The 22,186-nt window shown below is 47.0% G+C and overlaps 1 protein-coding gene across 4 annotated transcripts in view; it reads right to left on the reverse strand.

Annotated features, from left to right (window-relative positions):
- ADD2 (adducin 2) overlaps nt 1-22,186 on the reverse strand; it is a 101,188-nt gene that overhangs the window by 47,655 nt on the left and 31,347 nt on the right. For 2 of the 4 annotated variants that reach the window (XM_084901191.1, XM_084901192.1), the window contains exon 1: nt 1,972-2,053. The exons of the other annotated variants lie outside the window; for them this stretch is intronic. The gene's annotated coding sequence lies outside the window, so the exon portion shown is untranslated. Of the gene's footprint in view, nt 1-1,971; nt 2,054-22,186 lie in introns of those variants that run through there. 4 annotated transcript variants of the gene reach the window in all.

A 22,186-nucleotide genomic window follows, 5' to 3' on the forward strand; every position in this document is an offset into this window, starting at 1 on the left:
CCCACATCCCTCCATCCTTTCATGGTCTCTACCCAGTCTTTCCTCTCTTGTACCCCCATCCAATCGGCAGCCAGAGTGGCTGCTCTAAATATGCAAAGAGAGTCCATGCCTGTCAATGCCCTACCTAATGCTCATCAGGGGCCCCCATCACCTGGGACAGTGTTCCTTTACCTTTTCACCTTTCAAACCAAACACAGGGTCCATGTTGAAAATTCTACACCTCTCCTCCCTCACCCCCAATTCTGACCTTGGGACTAGGGGGCTGCGGCTCTTGCTCTGGCCACTCCCTTCCTCTTGAGAACTGCCACCCTGTAGAATAGGGGTGTCGAACTCAATCAGAGAAGGGGCCAAAATCTAAAATCCAGCCTAAATCGCGGGCCGAATGGTTTACTGAACAGTCATAAACTGACAATGTCATAAACTGACAGCGGAGTGCAGTGATGACAGCGCGGTGCGGGCCACATTGCAAGGCCTGGCGGGCTGGATTTGGCCCGCGGGCCTTGTGTTTGACACGTGTGCGTAGAATGAGGTCTAAGCTCTTAGCCGTACACCAAGCTCTGTGGGCCTGTCAGTGCCCGCCCCCAGCCTTCCAGCCTGTCACTGGTTCTCCAGGGCGATTCCCAGGACCTGGAAGGCACCAGGCTGGTTCCCACCTTGTGGGCGGTCCAGGCTGATCACCTGGAGCCCTCTCCTCTTTGCCTCTCCCTTCAGCTCCAATTGCTCTCTCCCAGAGTCTTCCCCCCACACCCCCTTCCCTTAGGCTCTCAGGTCACCGACACACCCTCCTCATTCCACCTACAGTCCAACAGAAACAACCTACTACCAGGAGCTCCCAGTGGGCAAGACCTGTGCCTTAAGTATTTCTCTATTCCCCGTGTTGCCGTAGGACCTGGTGCCAGGTCAGTCCCAAATAAATGGAGGTGGAACTAAAACCCAACTACCAGTGAACTGGGAGAAGCTAGGCTGGTTCAGCAAAGCAGCACAGCCAGGCCCTGGGGTCCCAGAGGTTAGCGAGGCCCAAGGGGGGGCTCATGGCAGCCCCTTTCAGGGTAAGGTGCTGAGTGTTAGTGGAGGCTGCACGGCAGGTGCCCTAGTGCCTAAATCAGCTCCTCCAAAACAAAGCATTCTTTTCTTAAGTGACCCATTCTTCTTGCCTATTTTGAGGCAAAATTCCAGCAATTGATTACAATGCTCAAACTATCAAGTCCAACTCTTCAGGATAACATTGATTATGGGGATACAAGATATTATTATATGCCAACATCATGCACCACAACCCCCCTTGACTCTACCCGGTTCAGCCCAGCCCTTTATCTGTCTATCTCCCCTCTTCCCTCCAACAGCCCTCCCCTGTCCCTGCCCCAGGACTCTCTGCTCTTTGCTCAGAGGAGCCCTGGAGCTTCCTCTCGGCCTCTCCAGTTTGCTTCTTCACACTCTTGACCCTCCTCAGCAAGGATCCTGTTTGAGATTCACCATCCTCAGAGAGCAGCTGAGGATTGCAAATCATGAAAGACGGCCCTGTCACAGGTCATTTTCTTCCCTGTCCCTCTGAAGACCAGGTATGTGGAATCACTGGAGTATGACAGTGCATTTCTATGGGTCATTCCTTGTAGCTATAAAAGAAACAGAAGGTCTAGGAGGGGAATAACAGATGCCCAAGATGCCTGACTTTTTGTTAAAACCCGTTTAAGCTTGTGAACACCAAGGAAAGGCGGGCACCTGTCTCCTGCCACATCAGCCAGAGGTTCCCGGGCAGAAGCAGACAGGCTATCACCCAGCAGCCTGAGTCCCATGTGGGACTATGCACCAAGTTGTCATTTCCCAGCTGCTCCCACCACTGCCCTGGGCATCCACCCCTGTGGTGGTGCCAGCCTCTGAAGACCCTAGTCCCCAGTCCTCTTGTCAGCTCCAGACAAGGGCAGCACAGAGTTTGCCCCAAGCTTTTCTCTGGAAGTCAGAGCCCAAACTCACCGATCCCTGAGTGACACTTCCTAACCGGAGGGAGGAGCTGCTCTGGGCCTCGCTGCTGCGACCTTGCAGCCTAAATGAAGACTGTTGAATAAAGGCCTGGACCACACCCTGCCTGCTCTGCTCAGATAAAGAGAAAGCTCGAACCTCTGGGGGTGGGATTATGGGTGAAGCTTATCATCAGCTTCTTCACACACTTCTGGCTTTTTCCAGGTTCTACACTAGGTATTCACTGCTGTAACCATGTAGGACAGAACTAATTTGAAAGAAGAAAGGGAGAAGGAGAGAGAGGGTCAAGCCTGCCTCTGGCCATCTCTGGAAACGCCCTTGGCTGGAAGAATCCTTTAACCCCCTGACTGCTGCTGCAAGCCCAAGGAGCACTGGTTTCTGAGCATCTCAGATGCACACTTCCCTACTGAAGGCCAGTGGGTTTTAATAGGCTTCTAGCAAAGGGCCCCAAACCTAATGGTTGGTAGGCAATTCCCCCCCATTCTTCTGTTCTCCAGGAATTGTAGCCCCAGCATTCCTTCTCGCCACTTGGAATCAGCTCCTTCCCTCTCGCCGGCCAAGTACAATCATCTGCTGAGTATCTACTGGAATTGAGCATGAGAAGGAAGATTCCCGAAAGAAAGGAGATTTGGCCCCTGCCTGCTGAGAGCCCCACAATATGTTAAGGTGAAAATATATATATATATATTTCCAACAAGCATTGAATACATTCATTTCAGAAGACCTCTCACATTCATTTTCAGATATATATATATATATATATATATATATATATATATATATATATATGTATTATCTTAACTGTTAAGTACAACACAATATAGGAAACTGAAAATAAATGAAACTGCTCTATGTTTTTTAGAACAAGAGACCAGAAACCTTGGGTCCTGAGTTAGACTCTTAATGAAGATATTACTTAATCAATGAAATTTAGGCTGCTAAACCCAAATAGGTGTTGGTGCTGAGCTGGGCCCTTCCCATCCGTGCTGCAGTGAAGGGCCCATCATCCTGGTTTTCAGGGGAGGAAGGTGAAGCTCCAGGAAATGGGGTGATTTGATCAGGGCCACAGAACTAGTGAAGGGCAGGGTCTTGTGTGATCCAACCTGGCTCCAGAACCTGTTTTCTCTTTTTATGTCACCACACTTTCCTCCCCTCGTCCAAATGAAGGTGAGCAGATGGAAATCGTGGAGGTTTCCATGGAAGGCAGATGGGAGATGGCGAATGGAAATCAGTAAATGGCCAAGAGCCCAAGGCCCAGACACCATAGTCCTGGAAGAAGCTCCAAGGATTTAGCCAGCTCCTTAAACAAGAAATCTGGTTCCTATTTCTGGCACAGGGACACAAAAGGATGTAATTCACAATATCTGCTCTCAAAAGGCCCACGATGGAGTTGGGGCAGGAGGAGCTCATAGATCATTACAATATTGGGGCTGAGTAAGGGGCAGGGAGGGTGGAGAGATAGTCCTTCAGTGGAGGCTCATGAATGGTGGGTTCCATGGAGCTCTCAATCTAAGGCCCCAGCATTAAGCTTCAGCCCCCTGGTCAGATACTTCTACCACCAATCATAAAACCATGCGGACTTTGTGCCTTCAATGAAGGGGAAAGAAAGAGGGATTCAGGAAGTCCTGGTGATGCAGAGACAGTGCTGAGCTAGCAGGATGGCTGGGCTCAGTCATCAAATACTCAGTCCCTTCAGTGAAAAGGTCAGCCGATGTGGATAAAAGCTCATCCAAAAGGCTGTCTAATTGAACTGACAGGTTCTCTGATCCACTGGTGCACTCCTCAGGCTGTCCTAGAATCTAGCTAGTCACAGATACTTTTAAGGGTTATCTTACCGTATCTATCTCTTTCCTTCAGGCAAACTATACCTACAACCCATGGAGCTACATTTTGGTAAGTTTCACCTTGGTCAAGTTCAAATATAAAACAGTTGATTCTGCTTTGGGGCCTAAACTGTGAGCATATGTCATCACAGTATAATCCACTGAATCATGTGGCAGAACTACCCTTGTCCCCATCCCCATCCCTAGCCAACAAAGTCAGGAAACAGCTATTGGATGACATGGATTTATATATCTAATAAGATAAGCCACATCCTAGGCCGCAGAGGTAGAAATAAAGTCTCTTTTAGCAACATAAGCTTAAAGTTGTTTTGTTGTTTTTATTTGTTTTGTTGGGAGATTTTTTTTCTCACTAAATGGGAATACGAGAAAATTGGAAGAACACCTTGCATCTAGGACTGGAGAGGGATCTGAGGCCATTCCTCCCCTCTCCAAATTGAGAAAACTAAAAATTTACAACTCCAATGAGCCCTGGAACTTGCTGACTGGGGGGAGAGAAGGGAGGCAAATCAGTAGGCCCAGGAAGGAGGGAAGGTGGGAACCGGGGAAAATACGTTAAAGGGCAATGGCGTCTAAAAGCTCACATGGGAACTCTGCTGGCCTCTGGAACATCTGTCTGGAGACACCCCAACAGCCTGACATGTGAGGCTCAGACTGTCACAGAGTGTCAGGAACAAGATGGAAAAGATAGGAACCATGTTGTTCTACTTTCCACTCCTCTCTGTGATCCTTCTATGATGTTGTATGGCTTGGATTTTACCATGAAGATATTAAGGAAAGAACTATCAATATTTCAACCTCTCTGTATCTGTATGCAAGATTGCATATCCATGTGTCAGGGACAATGCCATGGGTTCACCAAACCCACTTCCTGTTCCTCCTGGGCGCCCACATTTCCCAGTCCCCCTTCCATCTGGATAGGGTCACGTGGAATGTAAGCCAAGGGAATGTAAGCAGAAGTGATGTGTGTCACTTGTAGCAAGGTGATTGACAACAGAGGTGCCTTCTCCACACTTCCTCCTTTTTTGCCTCCCTGCTGGATACAGAGAATTCAGTGCAAACACTGGGACCCTTGGGTTGATGCAGCCACCAAATGGAAGGAGCTGGGTGTGGCCGAAGGCAGCCCGCTGATGGAAGATTCTGAAGTTGTTACAGCAGGTAGCCTGTCCTGAAAACATATTCACACCTTTTCTTTAGCTTAAGATAGTCTTCTATTGTAGTAACTCTATGGGTGTTTTTACCATTCCACTTATTTCAGAGTCTCCTTCAGGATCACCAGTTTATCCACATGTTGAATCTCTGTTCTCTACTATTTTCATTTTTTCCTCTCATTAAAAAAACATATACTTGTCATGCCACATTATATTGGTTTCTAGTCCTCTCATTAGTTATATTATTGACAAGTTCCTTGCATTCTGACAGCTGGTCAATGTTATTTCCAACTTCACTCATTTTAATTTGGCAAAAATAATGTGGATTTTAATTATAATATTGAACATTTTATCTCTTGCATACTTTCCTTATTGTATCTTCATTTCCATCTCAGACTTTTTTTTTTTTTTTTTTTTTTTTGTATCTTAGTCTATTCTTTTCTATGTCTGCCCTCCTATTTCTTAGAAGCCATGTATTAAGGATACCAAATAGTTTTAACTTTATTAAGGATACCAAATAGTTTTTTTTTTTTTTGACATTTTTCTTCTGGTTCCTAAAGCAGATTATTATAAGAGGTAAGTGCTTTTTTGAGTCTTTCAGATCATTTATCTTTCCTCAAGACAGTTCTAATTGTTTTTCTTTTCCTTTATTCTTAAATTAGATGAAATCAAGTCCCCTAAAATACAACCTCCAGGGAAAATAGCTTCTAGCGAAAGGAGATCATGACTTCTGGAAATCAAATGTGGTCCACACACAATGAATGGCAACTTTTAATACCTCCGGGCAATGTGTGCCCTAGGCTGACCATAGTAATTACCTCAATAATCAGTCCACTTAAGATCAGAGATTTAAAAGGACAGCTATCCTGGAAACCAGCTGGATTTCACATCCAGGTTATAAAGTGAATGTTCCTTTTATAAAAAACTGAATGAAGTTCAATCAAACTCATTTCAAGGTAGTGGGGAAATTGGTCTAGTAACATCAGACTTAAGGATATACGGTAAATACTTATGTGAACCCACATATATTAAAATATGACCTTCTGCTTAATAACTTCCTGAGATTCCATAAAACTCCATTTAGAAATGAGAGAATAAAAGTAACCATCATGGTAACAATTTGAGGGCTATCAGTCAGCCCTGTTCCGGGCATCTTCTGCTTGAAGAAATCATGTGGGAGGCTAATCACACAGGGGAGCAAAGGTCTCAGAAGTGAATTAGAGAAATGTCAGCTCAACTATTGAGTTGATAGTGAGGGGGAAAATGAAAGTAAACATTGGCATCACTGTATTTTTTCAAATCTAAGATGTACTGATTGATAGATAAAACATTATTTTAAACTAGAGGCTTGGTGCACGAATTCATGCACCAGTGGGGTCCCTTGGCCTGGCTATGGGATTCAGCAGAAAACAAGCTCTCCAACATCCCCTGAGAGGTCCCAGATTGCAAGTTGGCACAGGCCAGGCCAAGAGACCCCACTGGTGCACTATTGGGGCCAGGGAGGGACTGTGGAAGGCTCTTGGACATGTCTGGCCCATCTAGCTCAGTCCCGATCAGCCAGCCCCCAGCAGCAAGCTAACCTACAGGTCAGGGCATTTATCCCCTGGTGGTTAGTGGACATCATAGTGAGCAGTTGAGCGGGCTTAGCATATCATTAGCATATTATGTTTTGACTGGTTAAATGGCTGACCAGTCAACTGGACACTTAGCCTATTAGGCTTTTATTATATAGGATATTACTAATGTGGACCAAAAAAGAGGGATTCTATGGAAAGTAATGTGACAGGGGAATATGATCATAAATCCTAACTTGACAGGTCATGGTGGGTGGTCATGCCTTGGGATGATACCTTCTTTAGTGAAAGTTTTAAGTCACCCCTGCCCATTATTCTTGCACACCTGGGTTAACACATCCTTAAAATATCAGAAGCAATCCCCTTTAAGGGATATTAGCCCTCAAGAGATCACATAATCTTAACTATCCTGTAATCCTTGCTTTCTCCAATCTTCCATGCATCTCCTTCTTAATTTCAAATGCATAAAGAAGCTGTAAAACTTATTCTCCAGAGCATTTGAGATCTTGTTCTTTAGCACCTGTCATCAGTTTGGCTCAACTAAAGTTATAAAAATTCTCTACAGGTTTGGGTATTTCTCACGTTGACATTAAGAAAGGAAAACTACTGCCAAGTATAATTATAAATCATCATTAATTGGAAGACATATCCCATTTTCAGAGATGTTGACATCTGGGGAATGGGGGAGGAATGTGTGCCTTAGAATGAATGAAGTATGGGAACTCAAATTAGAAGTGAGTGTCACCAACTTTGGGACTTCCTTTCACAGGGTAGGGAAGGTATAAGTCATCCACTGAGCCAGAATGCCGAGGGATGAGACAGGAGAAACAGGCCATGGGCTTTAGGAGGGTCTCTTGACACCCTGGCTCTAGGGCTTATCAGCAGACAAGGTTTGCTGGCTGACAGTCCTGCTTCTTGTAGGTACAGTGTCCTGAGATCTAAAAAAGCAAGGCAGACTGATGTGGCCAGCTTTCAAAAGGTTTCACTCATGAGCACAATCTCCTAAGGCAAGAGCAGACTAGGATAAAAGACAACATGCTGAGGTGAAATGGACACGGATACACTACCTGGATTTCTGATTCGCTGAGTTGATGAAAACCATGACAAGACGTATTCTCCAAGACTAGCACATAGCAAGTGCTTACCAAATGCTAGTTCCCATCCCTTACATCCCCTTTCTAAGAACCCTCCCATATTTGCCATTTGGATCTGCCCTGCATTTTTCCAATGTCAGGAGAAAGAGATTTGAGGCAAACAAAGGGAAAATTAAGAACTATCGTAGAGGGCAGAGCTGGTGGTGGTAAATAACTCTGTAGGAGTCCAAAGCTATCTCATTACAGTAAGGGCCCAGGGAGTTGGCTCCCCCATAGTACACTGTATCTTAAGAATCCAAGCTCTGGAGACCAGTAAGGGTCCAGGATGGAATTCCAGCTCTGCATATTTCTAGCTGTGTGACATTGGGCAAGTTGTTTAATTTCTCCAAACCTCAGTTTCTTCATCTGTACAATGGAGAAAGAGTCGTTCCTCCAAGGAGGATGAGGTAATGTACAAAGGGACAGGCCTGATAAATAAAAAGGGCTCAATAAATGTTAGGTGCTATTATTAAATCATTCTTCATGTAGTCTGTTGACACTGTAACAATCGCTCTTTACAAATCACAGTCTGGATTCCATCTGACCAGCAAGTATACAGCTGGGTTGACTGCCTCATTAAATGTTCTCAAGGGAATGCCAATGAATCTGCAAAACTGACTTTAATAAAATTAGGCCGGTTATGTTTGCTGCTAACTTTCTGTGTTAAAGACACAGGTAGATTTTTGGCTGATATGCAGTTTTAAATGGTGGGTTCTTTATTATTATTATTATTTATTTATTTATTTTATTTTTTCCATCTGAGCAGGGAATCTGGAGCTTCCAGTGCTGGTCACAGCACTAATTGCCTCTCTAGTGAAAATGCCTGGGCTGGGCTCCAGGCTTTTCCAGCTAATTCCCTGACCCCCCCTGACCTGGTCATTAATTATGGGAACAAAAGGTTGTGCCCAGCCAGCTGACATGTTTGTGCCTGGGGAAGGGCTTCTGGCCCTTCCTGGCAGTCAAGCTTGCAACTTAAGAGAACGCTGTGAGATTGGGACAGGACACCTAGGCCTTCTTTATGCCCAGCCTCCCTGGGAAGTAGATAAAGGACTCTGCTGCCATCTTCTCCACCTTTTAAACCCTCCATGATTCCAGAAGCATAGTTCTGTTACCAACTCCCTGGTTTGTATCCCAGGTTTGCTTCTGCTGTGAGGCCTTAGGCAAGTCACTGAACCACTCATACCTGTTTCCTCATCAGTAAAGTGGGAGGAGCAACCCCACGGAGTGGTTTCAATCAAATGGTTTCATCCAGGAAAACAGCGGACAATGTCTGTCATAGAGGAGACATCAACTATGCTTGGTTATGTGGCAGCTTCCAGCAGTCTGGGTAAATCAACACCGAGCTGGACCAGCTGAGGGAGGGCACTGGCGAGTGTCTGAAAAGAACACTGTCTGGGAATGTTCCAAGAGAGTCTGTAGTGGTGAACGGTTGTAGGTCGTTAGATAGGCATGGGCAGAAGGTCACCAAGGCAGACAGCCTGGGTGCCTAGCAACAGGCAAAACTACAAGCCTCTGCATGACCACTCCCTTAAGCATTAGCCCCTGAGATGACATCCAGGCCTCAGCTGTGTTTCAGCTCCAGGTGCAGAGAAGCAGCAAAACCAGACAGAGCAATGCCATGGCTGCCCTCAGGACCAGCTGCACGGACTAATGATCCTGTGCCGTGGCACCCGCCCATCTGTGGAGACCACGACCCTGAGGGGGCACACCTGGACAGCTGATGAATATTCTATTGAGATCCTCCCCATGAGACCTTTAGATAAAAGCCCTTAAGACAGGACCTCTCCAGTGCTCCCTCTCTTTTTTCTGAGCATGCCCACACTTTTCCTCTCTCTTTCCCTCTCTCCCTCTTCCTTTTCCTCCTCTCTCCCCCCCCCCCCCCCCCCCCCCGCCAAGGTCCAAATTTGTTGCTTCTATAACTTGTTCCTATTTCTTTTACGGCTCACTTCTACCTCTGTGGCTTTCAGAATAAACTTTCTCTTATAGTTTGAGCTTTAGCTCTGATTTTTTCTTAGCCAGAACTCAAGTTCTGAGGTTGGTGAACTGAGGTTTAACACCTGGTGCCATTTCACCAGCAACAGAATGATAGCCCCTCAAAAAACAAACAAACAAACAAACAAACAAACAATAAAAAGTCCAGGTCTTAACTCCCAGAACCTGAGACCTTATTTGGAAAATGGATCTTGACCAATGTAATTAAGAAAAGAATCTCAAGATGAAATCATCCTAAATTGCCCAGGTAGGCCCTAAATTCCATTAATTTCCCTAGACCTCAGTTTCTTCATCTGTATAATGGAGAGAGAAAGAGTACCTCCTCTGAGGATTCTGAGGGAATATATGAAGGCACGGGCCTGATAAATAATAAGGGCTCAACAAATGTTAGGTGCTATTATTAAATCATTCTTCAGGTGGTCTATTGGCATTATAACAATTGGAGCCTGACGCAGAGATTAGAGTGATAAGGCCATAAGTCAAGGAGCTCTAGGTGCCACCAGAAGCTCAAAGAGGCTGAGAAGGATTCTCCCCTAGAGCCTTTGGAGGGAGCAAAACCCTTAATTTCACACTCTGGCCCCCAGAGTTAAGGTTCTATAACCTTATTTCACACTCTGGCCCCCAGAACAGTCTCAGGTTCTATAACCTTAATGTGCATACAAATCACCTGAGGACTGCACTAACCAGCAGGTTCTGGCTCAGCAGGTTTGGGGTGAGGCCTGAGGGTCTGCATTTCTCAAAAACTCCTGGCTGCTGCTGCTGCTGCTGGTAGCAAGAGTTTTTAGAACATATTGTCAGCAGCAGCAGCTCCATGATGAGAAAGGAGACCCTGGAACAAAGGTTCGAACGTTCCAGATCTAATCAGCCACCCGGCTGGGCCACTGTGACTGCGGAGGAGCCCAGCTCTCCGCTGCGGGAGGAAGAGTGTATGCCAGTCACTGGCCCCCGGTGGCGGGTGTCCCTGGACTCAGTCGATGCTGCTGAACTGAGCAGCCACTCACTGGGGCGCTGCTAATGGCCTCTGACTACTCCTGCTCACCTCCCTCTAACAGGGTCAACGAAAAAATGGAGGGAAAACGCACCAAAACACAGACTCCTTCATCCCTGGCCCAGAACTAATAAAAATTTTGGTGTCAGAATCCCAGTTTCCTGAATTAAATGAATTGGATAGAGGCGTATAAAACGGTATTTTTGCTCCAATGTTTTATTGGGATGAAAGACACTTGTTCCAGAGAGAAGACAAGATGCGCCTCTCATGTAGCCTGGGCTCTTACGTGTGTGGGGACTGAGAAGCTCGGTCTGGTAGACAAGAGGGGAGAGGCCGCTGGCATAAGTGCCCCAGAATGAGGGTGGGAGAGTCTGGGTTTTTTTTGTTGTTTTTTTTTTCTTTAAAAAAAGCCTTTAACGCTGATCCACTAAAGCCAATGTAGGAACGGGCAGAAGAAGGCACTGATGTTCCTTGGCCTGAGTCCTCACTACATTCGTTTTCCCACTGATTTCTTCCCTCAGCACCCCTCCTCCAATCCAGTCCACACACATGGTTAATTTCTAAAACGCTTCACAAGAGCACCCACGACTTCCTGTCTGCAGCCAAGGTCACCGGGCTTTGTATTTGTACCCACGCCAATGCACGGGTGGCGCTGCCTGCGGAGAGCCTGAGTCCTCTCTGCACTCAGTCGGAAAGAACATGGGGATGAATTTCCAGTGAGAGCCATGGGCTTGGGGAGGGGCTGTGGCACCGTGTCATTTCTTTCCAGACAACAGGATAAAGTCACCTTGGCTGTGAAGCTCTCGAACTGGCACTGAAATGCCCACCTCAGACAGACAGGACCGCCCTTCCCACCCCCTCACCAGCCCCCAATTCCACACGTGACCCGGCTCAGGCCAGACTTCTCCTTGTCCACTGGTCAAGGTCTTTTCATTCTCCAGGGGCTAACTCACACCCGCTTCTCAGTTCCAGGACCTCTTGTTTGTCACCAAACTGGCACCTTTTTTTTTTTCTTCTATTACTCATCTCTGTATGTGAGTCAGAACCAAAAGCATGAGTGACCCCAGCTTCCCCTCCCCACAGGCCTCTCCCTACCTGAACTCCGAGAAGAACCTGCTGCATTGGTTTTTTGTGGCTTCAGAATGCAGAATTGACAGGGAAGGGAGATGGGAAAAGGGCAAAAGGATGCGACCTTCAAGAATGGTGGTGGGTTTTTAAAACCTTGTGTTGAGAGAGGAGCAGTGATATGAAGTGCGAGGTCGGCGGGTGGCAGAGAAAATGGGCTTAAAGAAGATGTTGCTGTGGTTTATATACATGGCCCCATTCATAGTCAAGGAATGCAAGGCATGGAGTTATTACAAAGAGCTTCTGGTTACTTAAGTCCATCCTTGACACCAACGTATCTTGCTCAGAAGGGACCTCCTACGGTAGTACCGTGGTCGGCAAACTGGCTCGTGAGCCACATGCGGCTCTTTGGCCCCTTGAGTGTGGCTCTTCCACAAAATACCACAGCCTGGGTGAGTCTATTTTGAAGAAGTGGCATTAGAGGAAGTTTAAGTTTAAAAAATTTGGCTCTCTGGGGGAGATAAGAGATCAACTGAAGGACTTGTATACATGCATATAAGTACAACCAATGGACACAAAACTCTGGGGAGGGAGGGTATGTATGGGAGGGAGGGTATGTATGTAAGATATGTACACAGATAATAATTTAATGAAAAAAATAAGAGAAAAAATGAAGAGAGAGAGAGAGAGAGAGAGAGAGAGAGAGAGAGAGAGAGAGAGAGAGAGAGAGAGAACATCTGCGAAAAAAATATTTTTGGCTCTCAAAATAAATTTCAATCGTTGTACTGTTGATATTTGGCTCTGTTGAGTAATGAGTTTGCCGACCACTGGCCTAGTACATGGCCCAGTAACTGTCTCTTCTATGCCTTGCATGCTGTCTCCTGGCATGGCTTGAAGGGCCATTTCCTGCACCTGGCTGCCAGGGTCTGGGGAGGATCCCTGGAAAGGCCCTTGGAAGCACACCCAACCCCCCCCACTTTACAGATAAAGAGCCTGAAGCTCAGGGAAGGAGAGTCCATTAGCACCTCCAATTCTGTGGCTGATAAAAGCCTGCCTGTGTGAGAAGAGCTGTTTTGAGCTGAGGACCAAGTGTGACTACTAACACCACTTCCCCTCCTTCAGGAGGAGGCACCTGAGGTTGGGGGATCTCGAACCCAACCAGTTGAACAGGTGTTGATTGAAGACACTTTATGTAAAAACACGTTAAACATTCTAGGGAAGTCTGCAAGGGACACTGCCCTGTTGTGAATTCCGATATGATGAAAAGCATCCTTACACAGACACTAACCTCCTCTGGTCACGGGTGAAGCCCTCTGTCCTGTCTCCTCTTTCTCATCCCCCCCCCTTCTTGTACCATCTCCTCACCCACAAACACCATCCTGCAGGCTGGCCTGTCTTCCCTGCACAGAGGCCAGCCCGGTGCAGAAAAGGGCAGGTGCACCTTGGGGATGTTTGTTTCTCATGGTGGGAGCAGCAGAGCCTCATTAAAGACCACTCTGGCCTTGTTGGCCTGATTTTCCCATTGGCAAGGACACATGCAACATCTCGCTTTCTCCCACTGTCAGGGTCACAAGGTACTTGAAAGACAGCCTGGCCTGAGCTGCTCTCAGCCTACCCATTCCTCAGCCTTCCCTGCCGCCCCCTGCAGGACTCATCGCGCTGGTTTCCTGCTGCGTTGGGGGCAACAGAAGGCACTGGCCCAAGATGCAGGGAGACACTGGGCATCTCCTCCATTGCCCCAGCTCCTGCCAGAGAGGCCCAGGTTCCAGCTCCCACCGTGACCCTGGCCCCTGTGCTAGGATGATATCCACGCCTTCTTTCTGAGACCAAGGGGGTATGTGTTTTGTCCAAAGAAGGACATATGGTTACCTGGTTGTCAGTGACTGGACCGGGTTTCCTGGCTCTGCCCTCCTCATCTCTGCAGAAAGTGCCTTGCACTTTTAAGCCAAAAGAGTTGCAAGTCATTGGGATCAACAAGTTTGAAATATGTGACTTCTAAAGAACAACCACAGTCACAGAAACACAATCCTTTCATCGGCTAAGCATGCCCGCTGGGCGTGGGGAGCTATTTAAACCTTCTCTCTGGGAGGTGGAAGTACACCACGTAGAGTAGCGCAGGGGGTGACCATAACTAGGTCACTGCCTGCTTCGGTGCCTCAGTTTCTGCATCTAAGGAAATAAAAATGACACCGAATTGCCATTTCTAGAAGCAGTTAAACATCTCTTAAAATACTCCACAAATGCAACTCCTCAGATTTTGGGGCCAGATGGTTTCTCAACTCTGCAAAGTCGGTTTCATTTCATATTTAAACAGGCCGTGTATTTTAAACACACAGTGCTTCTGCTAATTAACACTTCATCATGTCTCAAGAGTCCCGCAGGCAATTGTTAACAATTTGTAGCTGGTGGAAGATGGTGTCAAGAAAATGAATCCTATTTCTTTCCCAAGTTGCAGCCCTGGGAGAGCATATATGCAGCACCTCGTCTCTCCCACCCTGTGTGAACGGAGTGGTGAGAGCATGGGGTGACTCCCCTGGGGTGGGACGATGGGGACGTGTGAGCACAGCACCACCCCAGGCCCTCCAGCAGGGCCAACAGGCCGAGATTAGTTACACAGGTGCACGTAAGTGAAACAGTGACCTAACGAGAAGACATGGACAGATGTGCACACATATATGCCCACACAGCACTTGTAAGAAAAAGCAGGTCAGTGGGGCAAAGTGCCTGAGTGTGTGTGAGCCTGAAAAGCAAGGCCAACCGAGCCACAGGTGCAGAGTAGGGGCTGGGGCCGCTCTGCCCCCATCTCACTAGGCTGCCTCCACACCCTCACCCCACTCCTCTGAGCCTGAAGTTTGACCATTGAGAGGTTCCCTTGGCTAATAGGTCTTCTCTGTTTCAGGGCCAGCACTCCTGGGAGAGTTGATGAGATATGTGTTAAGCCTGCCTACCTCAGCGTGACCTAAGGAGACAGCTTTTAACCCAGAGTTTTGCAGACAACATGGGCTGAAGGGCCGGGGAGACAAAGAGATCCTGGAGCATTCGGGAGATGCACTGTGAGGATGCAGCTGCCTTAGTTTACTGTCCAGGGGGCCCTGGACACCTGGGAGCGGAGGAAAGGGGTACTTAGAGGCTGATGGGGCACCAGAGTGGGAAGGGATGGGAACACCTGCTTACCTAAAGTTCTGCCTAAGACAACCCTGGTGGACAAGCTCGCACCGTGCACACCACTACAGCCTCAGCATGCTTCTCTGGGGGGAAAGGAGGAGACTGAGCAAAAGGTTGACACGGAGCCAGGAACAAAAAAAGACAGGAAGGACTGAGAGTGAGTGGGGAAAAGCTCATTGTGTGGAACCTTCTTTCTCAAAATGGTAAAAACCACAAGAAGTAGACTGGAGAATTATGATTTATACTTTAAAATATTAGCAAGGGGGCAAGTTTTGACTGAAGTACTTAACATATTCCTATAGCAGTCTAAAGAGATGCATGCACATCAGTGGTTATCACCACAATATGAAGCATTATACTTTGTGTACTCTTGCTTTGGGTCTTATTTTTAATGGAATATTAAGGGAACTCAGTATTTTATTTTATTTTATTTTATTTTATTTTAAATATATATATTTTATTGATTTTTTTACAGAGAGGAAGGGAGAGAGATAGAGAGCTAGAAATGTCAATGAGAGAGAAACATCGACCAGTTGCCTCTTGCACACCCCCTACCGGGGATGTGCCCGCAACCAAGGCACATGCCCTTGACCGGAATCAAACCCAGGACCTTTCAGTCTGCAGACCGATGCTCTACCACTAAGCCAAACCGGTTTCGGTGGGAACGCAGTATTTTAATTGTAACTTTGTGAATATCTTTTATCTTGAGGTCTGTTGCTATTTTTGTCCTTTATGAAATTTTTGTCACCAGGTAAGGCAGGATTACATCTTCTTCCAGATTGAGTTGATGTAGGGTATTCTTGGTTATCAAAATAGTCATAGCTTTGGTACTTTGAAATGGTAAATATTCATGATGTGTGAGAAAGCATGATACATAACTGTACCATCTTAATTACATAAAAATGGAAGCTTAGTTGTGTAGATACACAAGACTTAGAAGAACACATCAGACTGTAAACTACTTGTGATTATGGATGGCTTTGTTCTTTGCTTGTGTTTTTCAGTTTCCTATATATGCACATGTTAACTTTTTTTTTTTTTTTTTAAATGTTACTTTAAGACCCAAAAAACCACAAGAAGTAGACTGGAAGTTCTAAAAGAGAAAGCTCCTGTCTGTCTTTGCTCATCACTGTCTCCCTGGCCTCTAGAAAAATAGACAGCACTCAGTGAGAATTGAAGGAGAGGGTACAAAGTGCAATGAGATAACTCCTCAAGGCCCTTCTAACAGACTCCTTTGACATCCGTGGCTACACAAACTCTTGCTGGAGTTATGGAGGGGCCTCTAGGGAAAGGAAAAGCCCCTGAGACCCTTACGGAGCTGTGCCTTGAGCTCAGCTGGCTTTCTGCTGTTCCCCTGAGTCGCTGCTTCCTTAGGCAGCACCTGGTCCTTGGCCAGCCCACATGTCACATCAGGCAGCCCGGACATCTTCCCTGGTGACGCCCATTATAAGATGACTAGACATCCCGCTTTTGGCGGGACAGTCCCGATTTTTAACAATTTGTCCCGTATGCCTCGGTGTTTTAAAAACGTTCCATTTTTTGAAAGAATGCATGACAAGCTAGGGAATGGTGGGAGAACGGGAAGGGAATATACAGTTTTCAGCGGCCATGTGGCTATTTAGCCAGGATATGAGTTTTATATTATTTTTGTTAATTTTATAATGTTAAACTTTAATAATAACAAACAATTGTTGAGAACTGATTATCAAGAACTGCTTATCAAAGTTCGCATTGCTGATCAGTTGTTAGAATTCGACCACCATTGTTTGGACTTAATGAACAATGGCATTTTTGGGGATTTGCAACGACGAAAACATTTTGTAACTGTCTCTCAGACGATACACATCGTACTGCATGCTAGTAAGCTAGTTAAACAAGTGATGTCATTACAAATCAGCTATTCAGATAATTTAGGTAAGTAATTTACTTATTTATTTCATAAATACATAAATTTTCTTGAATTTAGCAGACAGTGCTCATATTATTTATATTTTATAGTGGCGGCAAAAAGTCTAGCGCCAGCCTTGAAAGTTACACTTACGACTATACATAATTTTTATTTATTTATTATATTTGTAAATTGTACTTACGTTGAAATTTAAAAAAAAAAATTACAATACTATTTTTGCATTCTATGAATTTTTTTGTTGCTCCATATAGACCAAATGTTTAATCAAGACCTCCTCCCACCCCCCAGTCAATGGTGTCCCTCTTTACCAATGTTAAAATCTGGTCACCTTACCATTGTAAGAAGTAGATGCCACGTCATCCAACCTTAAGTTTCCCTCAACCAAACCTGGTGCTCAACCGGCAACAGGCTCTGTGCCAGAAGACACTGACGGGGGATTCTTTGGGGTATTTTCCCTCTTCGTTTTTAAGGCACCACGGGCAAAACAAAACTGCTGGTCTTCTGTTGGACCCAATGCCCCCAGTTGATGTTTGTGGCCATATTTTCAACCCTCCCCTCCCCTTTCATTGGGTTCAGAGGATTAAAGGGCACAGGCAGCAGGCAACAGCCTAGCCATGACTCTGTAGACGCTAGAACAAAGCTAGTGTTTTGTAACCAAACCAAGAAACAGTAGAAAAATATGTATGTAGCCTATGGATCTTTACAGTTTGCAAAGCCATACTGTCAACCAATCAAAACCAGCCCTGGATTTAGCCAGCGACACTCCTACCTAAAGCCCGTTTACAAGAATCCAGTTCCACACAGAAGCACCTCACACATGCTAATTCCTCAATTGAGAATCTAATTGAGAATCATTGGAATGTCATGTGTATCTGGACCAATCCAGATCCTATATGTATGAGACAGGAAGCTTTCCTGATCCCTAGAAATACTTGAACCACACACCATACTGAGACATCAGGGCCCTAAGAGGGCATCCATGGGAAAGAGCTGGGCAGACTCCAGAGGCCAGCTAGCTGGGTCTCGAGCTAACTCACTGTGTGATGGACAGCAAGCCACTGACCCTCTCTGGGCTTCCGTTCCCCCATCTGTGAAACACAGGGTGGGACCAGGCAGCCTCTGAAATTCCTTCCAGGTCAGAGGTGCCCTTTGACTGACGGTGAGTCTGTGATTTGAACAGGTCCATGTGGGAAACTCAGCCCCTGGACCCACCTTCTCCACAGCTGCCTCAAATGGGCCTCAGGGCTCTAGCTGGTTTGGCTGAGTGGATACAGCACCAGCCTGTGGACTGAAGGGTCCCGGGTTCAATTCCGGTCAAGGGCACATGCTCAGGTTCCCGGCTCAATCCTCAGTGTGGGGCATGCAGGGGGCTGTCCATCAGGGATTCTCTCTCATCATTGATATTTCTATCTGTCTGTCCCTCTCCCTTTCCCTTCCTCTCTGAAATCAATAAAAATAGATATTTTTTAAAATGGTCCTCAGGGACATGGGAGTTGGGGATGAAGAGGAGGATCCTTTGTCAGCCGGAGTCAGAGAGTCAAGGTCCGGGGAGCAGGGAGGTTGCCTCTGAACAAAGAACTCAGCCTAGAAGCCTCTCTAAAGGAGCCCAATGTTTGCCTGGGGGGAGTCAGTAGCTTTCTTGTGGGGAGATAAACAAAGGAACTCACGGAGGGTTTTATCCCTGATGACTGGGGAGGGGCATGCAGGAGCTCGATGTGAGCCACACTGCCATGATCTTCACAAGACAACAGAGTCACTGAAACATCTCTTGGAAGGTAGCTGGTTCTGGCCTCCATCTGTCTGTTCATACGTGTCTGAATGCGCCTTCGCCTGCTTCTTCATTCCCGTCTCATCACAGTCACTCTTGGCAATGAGTCCCACAGTTTCCAATCTGTCACCTAGCATGCAAGAATTCCGTGCACTGACATAGACACACGTACAAATTAGCTGCTTTTATAAGCTCCTGGTCCAGGGGCCATCTTTATTAGGTAATACAATAGGCTGCAATTTTGCAGAATCTTTTTTTCTGGGCATTTGCAGCAGCAGATGTTGCTTCTTGCAGGAGACGGGAAATCACTCCTGGCACGTCTTCTCCCCGGTGATCCCATCTGATCCGTGGGCTGCTCTATAAGGAGGCTTTAATAATGCATGGGAAGGAAAGGGCTGTACAGCGCATGAATTAAACACCAAGTCACGGCTCAGACCTGCTGCCTTGAAATCAGGGCTGGTGGGCAAAGCACATGGACTGGCTTCCAGCCTGGAGTCCACTGGTTTGCATCGAGGAGGAGGGTTTGGACCCCAAAACCTTTCCTGAAGACGCCAACTGACAAGGGCAGGCCTGAGCCAACAACATCAGGGGGTCAGGTGCCGATTTTCATTTCCTCCCAGCAGCCTGGCCGCACGAGCCACTGCTCGCTGACAGAGGAAGAGATGCCTTCTGTTCAGCCTTCCGGAGTGCTAGGGGTGAGCATGCATTTGACTGACATCTTACAACATGTTGTCAAAGAGGTGTTGCAGGTCTGGTCAGAGACATCCAGGGTCAGAGGCAATGAGGTGGAAAGGGAAGGCAGACGCTGCCCCTGGGTTCCCAGCGTGCAGGTTACATAACCGATGCCCCTGTGCCACCTGGGAAACTTTCAACGTTGCTAATAACACAGAAAGGCTGGCGAGTTTTCAGAAATGGGTTGCTGCTCTGATAAAGAAAGGATCGCATTTCTCGCCCCCAAGTCCCTGTGCTTTCCGCAGGCACACACAGCCCCCCTCCCCGGGAGCAGATGAGCAGACACTGTCTCCGTTGTCAAGGAAACCAGTCTGTTCTCAGCTCCAGAATTGGAAAGCCTGGGCCGGGCCTCAGCAGTGCCTTCTGCCCACTCCTCCTGACGGGGCCTGCCATCTCTTCCCCACCGGGGACGCTGGAGGCCCTTTCACAGAATCGCTAGCGTGGCCAGTGGAGTGGGGTTCCATCGACAGAAGCCAACCAGGGGGCAGGTGCACAGGCTGCATGAACAGATCCATAAAAAAACCACCCATCCACATGAAAAGGGAGAGAACAACTGGCCAGGGCCTGGGACAAGTGCCGAGTGACTGATCCACGTTACTGGGAACGGCTGAGGGAAGTAGGATTGACCACCCAAAGCCAGACCAGCACCTTTTCCTCTAAGACATCCACCCTCACCTTTCTCCAAATGGGAAAGTCAGCCCCTTTGTCTCCACCAATGGAGTGGTGGTGGTGGGGGGGGGGGGGGGGGAGGTGCAGGTAGAGTGTAGAGGCCAGGGAAGACTTTGGGATAAAGGGCGGGGGTAAAATGCTCCCGATGGGTGGGGGAATTTGGAGAATCGGGGTTAGAACAAGGTCTGGGATAAGGAGAGAGGAGAACCTCAATATCACCGCCATCTGAGATGGAAAGGAAACTGGGAAAGACAGATGGAAAGGAACTGGCTGCTGGCAGGAGAGGGGAGAGGATACCCAGTGTCTTTAAAGATCTGATGCTCTGTGAAAGCCGGGCATGGGAGCAAGTTAAAGGGCCCTGAGGCGACGCCTGATAAAGACAGTCTCACTAAGAAACAAACAAACAAACAAACAAACACAAAACAGTCCAGGTCCTTGATCCTGTGAACTCCCTGAGCCCACGTTGTGTCAGTAACCCTTTCAGAGGTACCTATGCAGTCACCTGTTTCATCTGTCCTTTCAAACCAAGGACCCAGGGGATCCAGGTCGGACTCATCTCTCTATCCACCTCAGCCCTGGAAGAGCAGCTTGCACGTAGCAGGACTGAGGAGGCTCTGCTGAGTTTTTGTGAACGAATAAATTCTTATTCTAGACATTGTGAAGTTACCTACAAAACGTGCTCACCATTGTGATGTGATTATGAGAAAGGATTTTAAGATGTCTATCTCTAGAACCCGGAGTATTAGTTGGGTTTTCATGTTGAAGGGTGATTTATCCGACTGTCACAATTATTATTGTTATTATTATGAATGATGGTATTGATTTTGTCAGCCCAGGGAAGCTGAACAGAAAAATGGGGGAATTAAGAGTGCCCTCCGCATTAAACCCTGAGCGCTGTGCATAATGATTGGCTGAAAGAGAAAATGACCTCTTGGCCAGTAGGACTAACTAGACTTTAATATGACCATGGAATCGCATAGCAAAACTCTGCCACACACCTGGGTCTGTCCTGGAGGGATGTCACTCACAATCCCGGGGGACCTAATTCACGCGACACAAAGTCTAAATAGCTCAAATCCTTTGCTGGAATTTCTCAAACACCATGAAGAATACTTTCCATCCATGCTTTTGAAAACCCGCCTTTTCCTTTCTGATCCATTACACCCACATACACAGCCCCCACGTGCCTTTTCCTCAAGCCTCAACCTTCCCCCCTGCCCCACCCAAAAAAAAAAATCTCCTCTGTCCCAGCCAGCTTTGCTTTATCCCTACTTCCCTCATCCTCCTTCGTCTCACTCTTTCCCTGACAGCCTCAACTTTATTGTGCAAATTTAAAAATTCATTCAATTTGTCTTTCCTATACCCCAACCTGCCCATCTCTCCTCTCAATCCCTGTCTCTATCTCCCCGCCCCACACCCCCATTTCATCCCAGAAGCCAGAACAGGCCTGACTAGTCCTGGTCCTCCTTCTCCCTCCCCCCACCACCGGGGTACAAGTTGGCAAAGGAAGGAGCTGTGTGCACAAAACCCGTCTTCTTCACCTGCCAGGGGAGCAGGGAGGCTGAGAACAGTCGCTAGATGGTGATGACTTCCATCCCATCCCTAAGGAAAGGCTGTGTCCGGAGAAGGAGAACTGGACAGGCATGAAGGCATGAGAGAGACTCGCGGGGCAGTAGCTGGTTGCAGCTGGGTTTGAGGCGGCCAGCTGGGCAGATGTCGGGAGCACCTGCCATCAGGCAGCGCTGAGCCCTGGCACAGTGAACTCCAGTTTACGCAGAAATGCAGGATCAGTTAACCAGGTTTCCATAGAAACAGCATGCGTTAACTCAGGTTTCCACACACAACTCCTCACTTTATGATACCGTTTAAGCTGGCCCTGCTCCAGCTAAACCTTCTGGTGGCTCCTTGACTGTGCTGACCTACGATTTCTGTGTATGTTTGCAAAATGCCCCTCTAGGTTTCATGGTGTGGGCATGGCAGACCCCTGAAGTCTGCCACCACATTCCGTTGAAATTTCTAAACCATATAGGTGCTGTGTACTGAGCTCAGTTATTTAGCTTATTATATAACTGTTAGAACTTTCCACATGCCTTTCAAGAAGCTGTCTCGTTCAGAAAATCTTATTCTTTCCTTATTTTGGACACAACGAGAATCTATTTCTTCCCACTCCTGCTTTAAAAAAAAAAAAAAAAAAAAAAAAGTTGAATGGATACTTAAATCTC

This window comes from Pipistrellus hanaki (genome assembly GCF_964339955.1).
Source record: "Pipistrellus hanaki genome assembly, chromosome: 12".
Classification (NCBI taxonomy): domain Eukaryota; kingdom Metazoa; phylum Chordata; class Mammalia; order Chiroptera; family Vespertilionidae; genus Pipistrellus; species Pipistrellus hanaki.